The sequence below is a fragment of the Tachyglossus aculeatus genome, chromosome 17 (assembly GCF_015852505.1).
Source record: "Tachyglossus aculeatus isolate mTacAcu1 chromosome 17, mTacAcu1.pri, whole genome shotgun sequence".
NCBI classification, from domain to species: Eukaryota; Metazoa; Chordata; class Mammalia; order Monotremata; family Tachyglossidae; genus Tachyglossus; species Tachyglossus aculeatus.
In genome coordinates this window covers 15,485,022-15,497,918 of record NC_052082.1, presented here as the reverse complement: position 1 = coordinate 15,497,918, position 12,897 = coordinate 15,485,022, and the positions used below count along the sequence as shown (strand labels likewise).

General features: G+C 46.2%; 2 non-coding genes across 2 annotated transcripts; both read right to left on the bottom strand.

Moving 5' to 3' along the window:
• Window positions 1-9,938: 9,938 nt before the first annotated feature.
• Window positions 9,939-10,010, bottom strand: TRNAA-CGC. Its single transcript has one exon. It is a non-coding gene; the product is annotated as a tRNA-Ala (tRNA).
• Window positions 10,011-11,583: 1,573 nt separating this feature from the next.
• Window positions 11,584-11,657, bottom strand: TRNAN-GUU. The gene has a single exon. It is a non-coding gene; the product is annotated as a tRNA-Asn (tRNA).
• Between the last annotated feature and the right edge of the window lie 1,240 nt (window positions 11,658-12,897).

The window sequence follows — 12,897 nt, the reverse complement described above, 5'->3', positions numbered from 1 at the left end:
TCAGTGTGAGCTTGGGCAAGTCACTTCACTCCTTTATTCCCCAGTTCCTTCATCTGCAGAATGAGGACTCAATACCCGTTTTCCCTCCTGCATAGATTGTGAGCCCCAAGCAGAGCAGTTGTTGTGGGTAGAGATCCCCAGTGTCTACCAACTCTTGTTATATTGTATTCTCCCAAGCTCTTAGTACAGCTTAATAAAATATTTACCCCAGCACTTAGTACAGTGCCTAGCACACAGTAAGCACTTAATAAATACTGTTATGATGATGATGATGATGATGATGTTGTTAACTGCCACCTTCCCTCCTGCCATCGAGGATCTCTGCTCCCACCCTGCTCCGTGTCTCCTGTCCAGGGATAAGAGCTGTTGCCGTGTGCTCGCCATATCCCCCCAGCACCAGACAGACTGACAGCCAGGCTGCCTCCCTAGAAACTGGCACCGGCTCTCCCTCCCTGCCTTCTACCATCCTGGTGGGAAAGAGAAAAACAGCTTCAGCACAGTTTTGGAATTCCCGACACTGAACAGACAGTCACACTGCCTCCCTCTGCCCCAGCTCTTCTCCACGTCTCCTCCACCCTAGGTTGATTATTATTTTTTTTCTTATTGTTGTTATATTTGTTAAGTGCTTACTATGTGCCAGGCACTGCTCTAAGTGTTGGGGTAGATACAGGATCACCAGGTTGGACACAGTCCCTGTCCCACATGGGGCTCACAGACTTAATCCCCATTTTACAAATGAGGTAAATGATGTGGGCAAGGACTGTGTCCAACCTGATAAACTTGATTTTACCCCAGCGCTTAGAACAGTGCTTGACACATAGTAAGTACTTAACAAATGCCATAAAAAGAGTCAGACTAGAAGTTTGAGATGGGCCTTGCTAGTCAGACTTCAACAAACCAACTCTACAGTTCCATTCTTACACTTTCTTGTCCAATGTATAAGTGATAGAAATCATTTAAACATTCTGTGAGTAAACAGGCCTGCCAACAAGTGACACTGGGCAGATTCTGTGGCTGAACCAAGCACACGTGAACAAAAGCACAAGTGATCAAAACCCCAGCAGGGCATCGCCACTGGTCATTTGTCATCAGTTGTACTAGATTCCGTTTCCAGATTTGGTAATTTAGTTAGATCAGTGCTCCCCACTTTCAAAATCCTCCTAAAACCACATCTCCAAGACATCTTCCCTGGCTAAGCCCTCCTTTCCCCTCTCCCTCCCCTCTGCATCGACTATCCACAGGATTGGGAGACAGAGTACCTGGGTTCTAATCCCGGCTCTCTGCCTCAGTTTTCTTAAATATAAAATGGGGATTCTATGCCTGTCCTCCCTTCTACTTAGACGGTGAGCTCCATGTGGGACAGGGACTATGTCCAACATGATTAGCTTGTATCTACCCCATCACTTAGGACAATGCTTGACACATAGTAAATTCTTAACAAATTCTATCATTCATTCATTAACTCCCTTGGCTGTCTGAAGCACTGTGATACTCACCTCAGTTTCACAGCACTGATATAATGTAGCCTTATGCTCTACTATTTCCCCTATCTGTGATTTCTTTTGATGCCCATCTCCCCCTCTAGACTGGAAGTTTGTTATGGGCAGGGATTGTGCCTTCCAATTCTCTTGTATTGTACTCTCTTAAACCCTTAGTATGGTGGTCTATGGCTTAGTGGCTAAAGCACCGGCCCAGGAGTCAGAAGGTCTTGGGTTCTAATTCCGACTGCCACTTGTCTGCTCTGTGACTTTGGACAAGTCACTTCACTTCTCCGAGCCTCAGTTACCTCATCTGTAAAATGGAGATTGAGCCTGTGAGCCCCATGTGGGACAGGGATTGTGTCCAACTTAATTATATGTTTGTACATATTTATTACTCTATTTATTTATTTATTTATTTTATTTGTACATATCTATTCTATTTATTTTATTTTGTTAGTATGTTTGGTTTTGTTCTCTGTCTCCCCCTTTTAGACTGTGAGCCCACTGTTGGGTAGGGACTGTCTCTATATGTTGCCAATTTGTACTTCCCAAGTGCTTAGTACAGTGCTCTGCACATAGTAAGCGCTCAATAAATATGATTGATGATGATGATATGCCTGTATATATGTTTGTACGAATTTATTACTCTATTTATTTTATTTGTACATATTTACTATATTGATTTTATTTTGTTAATATGTTTTGTTTTGTTGTCTGTCTCCCCCTTCTAGACTGCGAGCCCACTGTTGGGTAGGGACCGTCCTATATGTTGCCAACTTGTCTTCCCAAGCGCTTAGTACAGTGCTCTGCACACAGTAAGCGCTCAATAAATGCGATTGAATTAATAAATGAATGAATTAGCTTGTACCCACGCCGACTTGCACTTCCCAAGCGCTTAGTACAGTGCTCTGCATGCAGTAAATGCTCAATAAATACGATTGAAAGAATGAACACTTTGTACAGCACCTGACATAGAGCAAGCATTTACCAACTACCATTATTATTATCATCACATAATATAATATATATTCATATATTATCATATATCATATAAAACATATAACAATAATAATAAGCACTGTTGATTGACTGAATGCCAGGTAGATAATAATAATAATAATGATAGCATTTGTTAAGCACTTACTATGTGCAAAGCACTGTTCTAAGCGCTGGGTGGGGGGGATACAAGGTGATCAGGTGTCCCCTGTGGGGCTCACAGTTTTAATTCTCATTTTACAGATGAGGTAACTGAGGCTCAGAGAATAATAATAATAATAATAATGGCATTTATTAAGCACTTACTATGTGCAAAGCACTGTTCTAAGCACTGGGGAGGTTACAAGGTGATCAAGTTGTCCCATTGGGGGACTCACAGTCTTAATCCCCACTTTACAGATGAGGTAACTGAGGCCCAGAGAAGTGAAGTGACTTGCCCAAAGTCACACAGCTGACAAGTGGCGGAGCCAGGATTAGAGCCCATGACCTTTGACTCCCAAGCCCGGGCTCTTTCCACTGAGCCACGCTGCTTCTCTAGTTTCTCTATTATTCTGTAGTATTTATTTGCCTGGAATTTTGGGTTCATTCAGTTTGTTGAGCTAAAGATCAGTTTTTGTTTTTTTTTGTAATGTCTGCACTACCCAAGCTTTAGATTAGCTTCCGCACTGGATGGTGCCTCCTCAGAATGAATCCAAGGAGACAGCTAGCCTCAGAGCTCACATCTTCCTACCTCCAAATCCTCCTGTCCTGTTTTTCCAAATTACTAGCTCCTTATCCAGCTGTTTCCCAATCTGCTGTAACGCCATTCTTTCTTTTGCCACAACCCGCCCACTTTTATGGTTGTAGGTAAAAGCCAAGCTAAAGACATGTGTTGGAAGTCATGGTTCAAGAGGCTCACCCACCCCATCTAGAAATCTTAATTTAGAACCACTGCAAGCCTTGAAAATGGAGAATTCTGAACTTCTCAGGGCAAAGATGTGGGATCTTTCTCATTGGCGGAGCTCTCTGGCCCTTATTCCTGCTTCTTCCAACACTAAGTTTTTGATTTTCCAGGAAGTTCATTCATTCATTCAATCAATCAATCATATTTATGGAGTGCTTACTGTGTGCAGAGCACTGTACTAAGCACTTGGGAGAGTACAATACAGCAATAAACAATCACATTCCCTGCCCACAATGGGCTTACAGTCTAGGATCGAGGAGACAGACATCAATACAAATAAATAAAATGACAGATATGTACATAAGTGCTGTGGGGCTGAGAGGAGGAAGGGAAAAGGGAGCGACTCAGGGTGACACAGAAGGGAGTGGGAGATGAGAAAAAATGGGGCTTAGTCTAGGAAGGTCTGTTGGATGAGATGTAACTGCAATAAAGCTATGAAAGGGGGGAGAGTAATTGTCTGTCGGATTTGAGGAGGGAGGGTGTTCCAGCCCAGAGGCAGGACGTGGGCGAAGGGTCAGTGGTGAGACAGGCAAGTTCTCCTGAACTCAATTGGAAAAGGAGCTATATTTGGCCCATCAGTCCATCTTAGGCTGGAGACCCTCTGTGTGACACCTGCTCTGAAGAGCTCCGTTTGCTTAAAACGTGTCCCTAACATCCATTTTTCTCTATCATTTGATCAATCAATTATATTTATTGAGCTCTTACTATGTGCAGAGCACTGTACTAAGTGCTTGGGAGAGTGCTTGGGAGAGTACAATATGTAGAACTGACAGAGGCACTCCCTGCCCACAGTGGGCTTAGAGTCTAGAAGGGGAGACACTAGACTGTCTCCCCCTTGTAGACTGTGAGCCCGTTGTTGGGTAGGGACCGTCTCTATATGTTGCCGACTTGTACTTCCCAAGCGCTTAGTACAGTGCTCTGCACACAGTAAGCGCTCAATAAATATGATTGAAGGAATGAATATAAATAAATAAATGTTACGGCTGACGGAGGTGTGAATAAAGGATACCAATCTACGTGCAAGGGTGACACAGAAGGGAGTAGGAGAAGAGGAAATGAGGGTTTAGTTGGGGAAGGCCTCTTGGAGGAGAAGTGCTTTTAAGAAAGTTTTGAAGGTGAGGAGCATGATCTTCTATAGCCTTATTGGTCTGTCCCCAGATTTGGCTTGCCAGGAATTAGTGTGTGGCCTAGAGGAAACAGCATGGACCCGAGGGTCAATCAATCAATCAATCAATCAATCAATCAATCAATCATATTTATTGAGCACTTACTGTGTGCAGAGCACTGTACTAAGCGCTTGGGAAGTACAAGTTGGCAACATATAGAGACAGTCCCTACCCAACAGTGGGGTCAGAATCCCAGCTCCACTTCTTGTCTGCTGTGTGACCTTGAGCAAGTCACTTCACTTCTCTGTGTCTCAGTTACCTCATCTGTAAAATGGGGATTAAGACTGTGAGCCCCATGTGGGACAGGGACTGTGTCCAACCTGATTATATTGTAGCTACCGTAGCACTTAGTACAGTGCTCAGCACACAATAAGTGCTTAATAAATACCATTATTATTTATAGGTGGATCTGTAGCCCATCCTCTCCCAGAGACCCCCTTCTTTTCCTGTTCCAAGCCCAGGGGCTGTTTCAGTACTGGTTTTCCAATTCCCAGACCAAATGGGCCTCCAAATCACAGGCCAGCTGGGCCTAGATTGTCCATCTCCTCCCACCCCTCATTCAGGCAGGACCACAACTAAGCCACAAGGAACAGATAATCCATCTCTTCTATCTTTAAAGACCTCTAAGGAAGGCGTTCACATAATTGTATCAGCAACTCACTCACAACACAACAATCCTCACTGTCAGGGAATTCTCTCTCATGTTTAACAATCATCCCTCGTACTTTAACCTAAATCCTTGATGGATTCGGAAAGCAGCTAGAAAGTCTCTTTTTTCTGTATCACCCCTTTCAGTTTTAAGGATAAATGATCCGGTTTTTTAAATCTTTTCCTGTAGGCCTGAAAGGGGAGATCTAGATTGCGTGGGAGGATAGGTTAAGTAATTATATTGTTGTAGTAATGAAAATATGTATTTGTCTAGAAACATTTTTAAACAAATGTAAAATTAAACTAAATGTAATACTGTAGTACTTATCAAATTTTACATGCTCTTCAGAACAAATAATTATATGAAACAAGCACAAACAAGTCACATTCAGGTCTGGCTTCATAAAGTAAGAGACAGCTAGTTACATTAATAATAATAATAATAATAATAATAATAATAATAATAATAGCATTTATTAAGCACTTACTATGTGCAAAGCACTGTTCTAAGCGCTGGGGAGGTCACAAGGTGATCAGGTTGTCCCACGGGGGGCTCACAGTCTTAATCCCCATTTTACAGATGAGGTAACTGAGGCCCAGAGAAGTTAAGTGACTTGCCCAAAGTCACACAGCTGACAATTGGCAGAGCCGGGATTTGAACCCCTGACCTCTGACGCCAAAGCCCGGGCTCTTTCCACTGAACCACGCTGCTTCTTCACTTATGCACTATTTTAGTACATTTTAGTACAGGGCTCTGCACAAAGTAAGTGCTCAATAAATATGATTGATTGATTGATTGATTGGTCATTATATTAAGCCATGTGGCTGGCTTAATATATAATATATATAATTAAAATATATGATGAATATTAATACGTATCCATCCCACATTTCTAAGTGTGTAGGATCTGCCAGTACCCTAGGTAGCTACCCTGGGAAGCGGTGGCAACTACTGTCTCGGCTCACGGTGGCCAAATCTCTGCGCCATCTCTGGTCAAATCGCTTCCAAAGAGATAGAAAGGGAGGTCATTTCCAGCCTGTTTAATTTGCTTGGTTACTTGCATGTGTCAGCTTCTTTAAAAATCCGAGATAATGCTGGTCATTATTCCCAACTGCACCCTTTATTGCCAGCGCTCCAGTCTCACCCGTGGGAAAACATGGTGGACGTGCCTGATAACTCTGTTCTATTGTACTTTCCCAAGCGCTTAGTAGAGTGCTCTGCACACAGTAAGTGCTCAATAAATACCACAGTTTGATTGATTTATCTGCTCCAAGCAGGGAGGAAGGGTTCAAGTCAATGCAGACGAAGGCACAGAACAAACAATGCACCCCGGCTCTTGGTCCAAGAGTCCCTGAAATGAACCAGACCAGATCCTGATGATCTGTGAGTTGAAACCCATAGGCCGGGTAATAAAAATAATAATAGTAATGATGGTATTTAAGTGCTTACTATGTGCCAAGCACCGTTCTAAGCGCTGGAGCACTGTTCAGAAACTCACTTATATGAGGAGGTCCTGCCCCAGGGATCGCCAACCAAGATGGAAGCAGCTTGGTCTAGTGGACAGAGGACTGACCTCTGTTCCAACCCCGACTCCGCCGCTTGCCAGCTGTTCGACATTGGGTGAGCCCTCCTTTCCTCTTCTCCCACTCCCTTCTGCATTGCCCTGACTTTCTCCCTTTGTTCGTCGCCCCCTCTCACCCGCCCCACAGCACTTATGTGCTTAGTACAGTGCTCTGCACACAGTAAGCGCTCAATAAATACGATTGATTGATCTGTCACATTTATTTACATTAACGTCTATCTCCTGCTCTAGACTGTAAGCTCGTTGTTGTCAGGGAATGTGCTTGTTATATTGTTATATCGTACTCTCCCAAGGGCTTAGAACAGTGCCCTGCATACAGTGAGTGCTCAATAAATACAATTGACTGACTCAGTTTCCCCATTTGTAAAATGGGGATTAAATACCTATTCTCCCTCTCTTTTAGGCTGTGAGCCAGCCCATGCGGGCCAGGAAGTATGTTTGATCTGATTATTTTGTATCTGTTCCCGTGGAAGGCTGTCATGTGGAGTAGAATGGGGCAGTGAACATGTGGCCAACTCAGGATGGAGGAACATCTGAAGCTGCCCTCTCTTCTGGGGCTCTCTACAGCCTCAGCCTGTTACATTCTCACCCTCTCCCCTGTTCCTTCTTCTTGTGGAAAGTGGGACGCCCTTCAAGAAACAATTGTGATTTGTCCCCCACCCTTTATCCGCTCACAGCCCTCCCAAGGAAAGCAGGCCTGCAATACAGTGAACAAAAGACTCAGTTAACTGTGAAACAATCCCTCGGTGAGGAGTGGCAGGAGAGGTGGCGGAATGGGGGGGCGGGGGAGATCTCCACACCCACCTCCTCACAACTCAGAGAGAATGAGAAAGAGGCAGAAGGGAAAAGACTCCAGGAAGGTAAAGTCAAACTCACCACATGGACTTGGGGTCACTTAGAGCAGGGATGGCCAAATTGCAGTCCACGCCACCTGAGGCTCCTTCACTTGTCTTTGGCTCCGGCATGGACCTTTAATTATGTATGATTTTTCGGCTCCTCCGGCCCTTCTGATGGTAATGCCCCTGCCCAGAGGGATCCCAGGCTGGGGAGCGGTGTTAGAAATCATGTCACCTTATGACACCGATGACAGTTTACCGATCCGTGTTCCTTCCCCGCTACTCTCCAGCTCTCACTCTTCACTTCTCCCAAGCCCACTTCCCGGCCATAACCTGCTCTTCCCCGGTCCACTCAGAACTCCATGACCCACAAATCCACCAGCGTCAACCCTCCCCACCTTCAAAGCCCCCCCCAAAATCCCATCTTCTCCAATAAGTCTTTCCCAGGTATTTTACAGGATCCCACATCTTATCAACCTTCCAGCTAGCCCTTGCCCATTCTTAGCACTTATAATAATAATAATAATAATAATAATAATAATAATAATAATATTTGCCAAGTGCCTACTATAAGTCAACTATACCTAAATATGCTTATATCCCACCTCCACCACTTGTCAGCTGTGGGACTTTGGGCAAGTCACTTCACTTCCCTGTGCCTCAGTTCCCTCATCTGTAAAAGGGGGATGAAGCGTGTGAGCCCCACGTGGGACAACCTGATCATCTTGTATCTACCCCAGCGCTAAGAACAGTGCTTGGCAAGTAGTAAGCACTTAACAAGTACCATCATTATTATTATATGTGTATAGATATATATGTAGACAGATAGAACATTCAATTTTATTTATTCTGATTCCACTGCTTGTGAAGAGTCCTCTGTCTCTCTCCCCTTTTAGAGTAAAAACTAGAGGCAGGAAAATTGTCTGTGCTTTTGTTGAACTACCCAGGTATTTAGTTCAGTTCATTCATTTATTCAGTCGTATTTATTAAGTGCTTACTGTGTGCAGAGCACTGTACTAAGCACTTGGGAAGTACAAGTTGGCAACATATAGAGACGGTCCCTACCCAACAACGGGTGGTTGGCATTAGCATGAAATAAATTATTATTGTTATTAGTGTTATAGTATTTGTTAAGTGCTTACTATGAGTCAAGAATTAAGTGCTGGGGTAGTTACAATTTTATCAGGTTAGACACAATCCCTATTGCACATGAGGTTCACAGTCTAAGTAGGAGGGAGAAGGATTTAATCCCCATTTTATAGTTGAAGAGACTGAGACACAGAGAAGTTAAATGACTTGCTCAAGGTCACACCAAGCAATTGGTAGGGCCAGAATTAGAACACAGATCCTCTGACTCCCAGGCCACTAGGCAACACTGATACTTTTTAATGGTATAATAAATACCATTATTATTACTACTCCTCCTGCTACTAAAAGCAGAAACTGGTGATATGGTCCACCACAGGGATTATGTGCTCAGAGAAGGAGGAAATTCTTCTTTCGGAATCTAAAAATATCCCTTCAGCAGCCAGTCGTCTGACTGAGTTGCACTTGTCTGCTATGTGACCTCGGGCAAGTCACTTAACTTTTCTGTGCCTCAGTTACCTCATCTGTAAAATGGGGATTAAGACGGTGAGCCCCATGTGGGACATCGACTGTGTCCAACCTAATGCCTAATGAGGTTGTATCTACCCCAGCACTGAGTACAGTGCCGGGCACATAATAAGCGTTTACCAAATACCATTTTAAAAAAAACGAGCACTGGAGCACAAATTATAGCCAGAGGTTTATCGTCAGCCACAAACCTAATCTCCAGAAGCCTGTACTGATTTCTCTGTCTCCTCCAGCAAATGGATCGATCTGTTCAAGAACACAGGGAATGCCTGTAGGGACCATCTCTATATGTTGCCACCTTGTACTTCCCAAGTGCTTAGTCCGGTGCTCTGCGCACAGTAAGCGCTCAATAAATACGATTGAATGAATGAATGAATTAGCCACCCGTCGTGCGAGCTGAATCCGCCAGCTTGTTGCAGGGCAGCATCAGCATCTGTCGTAGGCCTGCCAAGTCTCCTCTCTGCTCTCCAGAGAACCATCAGGCGAGTTAGACGCTCCCTCTCCCCCCAGCCAGGGCCCTCTGAGTGACTGCTCCCGTTTCCCACAGCAAAACCCACAGCTCCTCATTCAAAGTGCACGCTGCTCCCCGGCTCTGGGCATTGGGGTCGAAGCAGGGAGAAGAAGAGGAGGAAAGAAAGGAAGTCCAGGCATCAGCAGGTGACAAAAGGCACTGGAGATGCCGGGGATCGAACCCGGGGCCTCATACATGCGAAGCATGCGCTCTACCGCTGAGCTACATCCCCTGCCTACCAATATTTGCTGTGCTGCAGGTAGAAGGATGATTCTCCCTCCTCCCTAACCTCAATCTCCCTCCTATACCCCTCACCCCTACCATTCTCCTATAAATGCTGCCCACACCTGTCAGCTGGGCAAGTCACTTCAGTTCTCTTTTCCTTGGTTTCCTCATCTGTAAAGTGGGGATTAAGACAGTGAGCCCCATGTGAGACAGGGACCGTGTCCACCACAATTTGCTTGTACCCACCTCAGTGCTTAGTGCAGGGTCTAGCACAAAGTAAGCGCTTAACAAATAACAGAATTATGATTCCAGGGCACATCTGCCCCCTGAAGAAGTTCTTCCAAACTCCCTTCCAGGAGGGAGGGATAACGGCCACCTTCCAGGCCCAGAAACTGGCCAAACTCCTTATTGAACTGGCTAGGGACTAGAAGGGGAAGCAGAAAGCTGGAGAAAGGACCCAGCTGTCACTCCCGTGCCCGTTCTCAGCTTGAGAAGCAGCATGACCTAGTGGATAGAGCACGGTCCTGGGAGTCAAAAGAACCTGAGTTCTAATCCCATTTCTGCCACTTGTCTGCTGTGACCAAGTCACTTCGCTTCTCTGTGCCTCAGTTACCTCATCTGTAAAATTAAGACTGTGAGCCCCATGTGGGACAGGGACTGTGTCCAACCCAGTTTGCTTGTATCCACCCCAGAGCTTAGAATGGTGCCTAGCACGTAGTAAGCGCTAAACAATATGACAATTATTATTATTATTAGGGCTGGAGGACTCCAGTGGATCGATTTACCTGAAATCTCAGGTGTGTCTCCTCCCAGGCCCGGTCTTACCCACCGAAGCAGAATCCTGTGGCACCCAGTCTAGAGAGGAGCTCGCAGACTAGAGAGGATTTTCCAGACTAGACAGGAGTTTTCAGACTAGAGAGGAGTTTACAGGCTAGAGACCACACGGCTCCCTGGGGGTTTTCCGCCAATCTCTCGGGCATCTGCCCCCTTGGAAGCAGCCATCTGGCACAGAGACTGGCATCACTTTGGGCCGAGGTGGAAGCAATGTATTGCCACGGAACGAGGGCAGAAAAGCACCCGTCAACCCGGCTGCGCTGCTCCTCCAGGCAATCCCAGTTCCAGCGATTCCCAGGGCCAGGCAAACCATTCCCAGTAGAAATGGGAGACGTCTGGAGAACCGGGAGAAGGAGTGGACAGTTGCAGGTTGAATCCAAGAAGGTTCGGAACCTGTTTCCCATAATGGCTCCGGGCTAAAATTCAACACCTCTGTACTAGAGAAGGTTCCCAGGCCCAGGGCCACCTGGACCGAGTCAGGGTACCATTTCCCTCACCACGGGGTGCGAGAGGATCAGGGGGGTGATCAAATGGGAGGGGGAAACCAGTATGGCAGACCCCAGGCCTGGCTGCTGGGGATTTGGGAAGCAGGGTTGAAACCTGAGGAAACACGAAGCAGCTGAGAATTATAGGATGGAGGTGGCTGGATCTGGGAAGGTGCAGGGTTGGGAGGGAGTGGAGATCAGCCAGGTGGCTGGGGAGATACGGCAGGAAGTTGTGGGAGTGTTTAAAACAAAACAGATACCCGTCCCTGGGTGGGCTCGAACCACCAACCTTTCGGTTAACAGCCGAACGCGCTAACCAATTGCGCCACAGAGACTTCTGGCTGAGTAGCCTCAGCTTGTTGTCTTCTTCCCTACCTCACCCTCGATTCCTTGCCCAGTCTTGCCCCTGTTCTGCAGGAAGAAAATCCCTCAGGTGTCGAAGAAGAGGACAGGGTTTGAGGGGACTCTTGTGGGACCGACTGGAGATAAGAGCCTCCTTTAACCTGGCTCTGCTGCCCCAGGGTCTCGGGAGGCCAGTACAATGGATCCTGCTACCCGTGGGGTGGAGGCTGGGTGATGCGGAGTTGAGTTAAAGACTGGGGTTGGCTACACGGTGGGAAAGGGGGAAGGGGAGAAGTGGGGGAAAAGGGGGTGAGGTGTGAGAAACGGCTGTGACTTCGGGGAGAAATACACTCTCACACATAGGCAAGATGGATGTTGGGAGTGTGGGGGAGACAGTAAAGTTTCCCCAGGCCTCAGTGGACCAGCAAGTAAAAAGGGGTGGGAAAAAATGTGTTATTTTACTGAGTTTAAATCTGTGGTTTTGGGGTGGGAAGGAGGAAGGTCATTTACCGAGTGTGATTCTCCATCTTCTTGGACCTGGAAAAAGGAAACGGTCTGAGATTTTCCCTACTGCCTTGCTCCTGTTTCCCTAAACTGCTGCCTCCCTGTCCCCACTGAGCTCCAGAGGGATCGTGGGTGAGGGGCGAGGCTGGGGGAGTTCTGCTGGGAAAGAAGGAAGAGTCAGTGCGCTTGAAGGTGAAACGTTCACCAGTATTTCCTGTCGGCTGTTCACCTCAAAAGATTACTGCGTTGTCCAAGAATCAAGGCCAGCTGGTCTCCGCACCGAACATCACGGAGGTCTGGTGGCCAACCCTGCTCTGAAATCCAATGTCTAAGAGGTGTGACGGCCCAACTTCAAGTCTCCAGTCTCTTCCCCATTTCCCTTTTCCCCCTGGCACGTCCCACAGAACTGCACCCACTATCTTCCTCTACTGTCCAGAGCTCCCCCTCGTCTCCCTCCTCCCCCTCGTCCCCCCCCTCCATCCCCCCATCTTACCTCCTTCCCTTCCCCACATCACCTGTATATCATCATCATCATCATCAATCGTATTTATTGAGCGCTTACTGTGTGCAGAGCACTGTACTAAGCACTTGGGAAGTACAAATTGGCAACATATAGAGACAGTCCCTGCCCAACAGTGGGCTCACAGTTTAAAAGGGGGAGACAGAGAACAAAACCAAACATACCAACAAAATAAAATAAATAGAATAGATATGTACAAGTAAAATAAA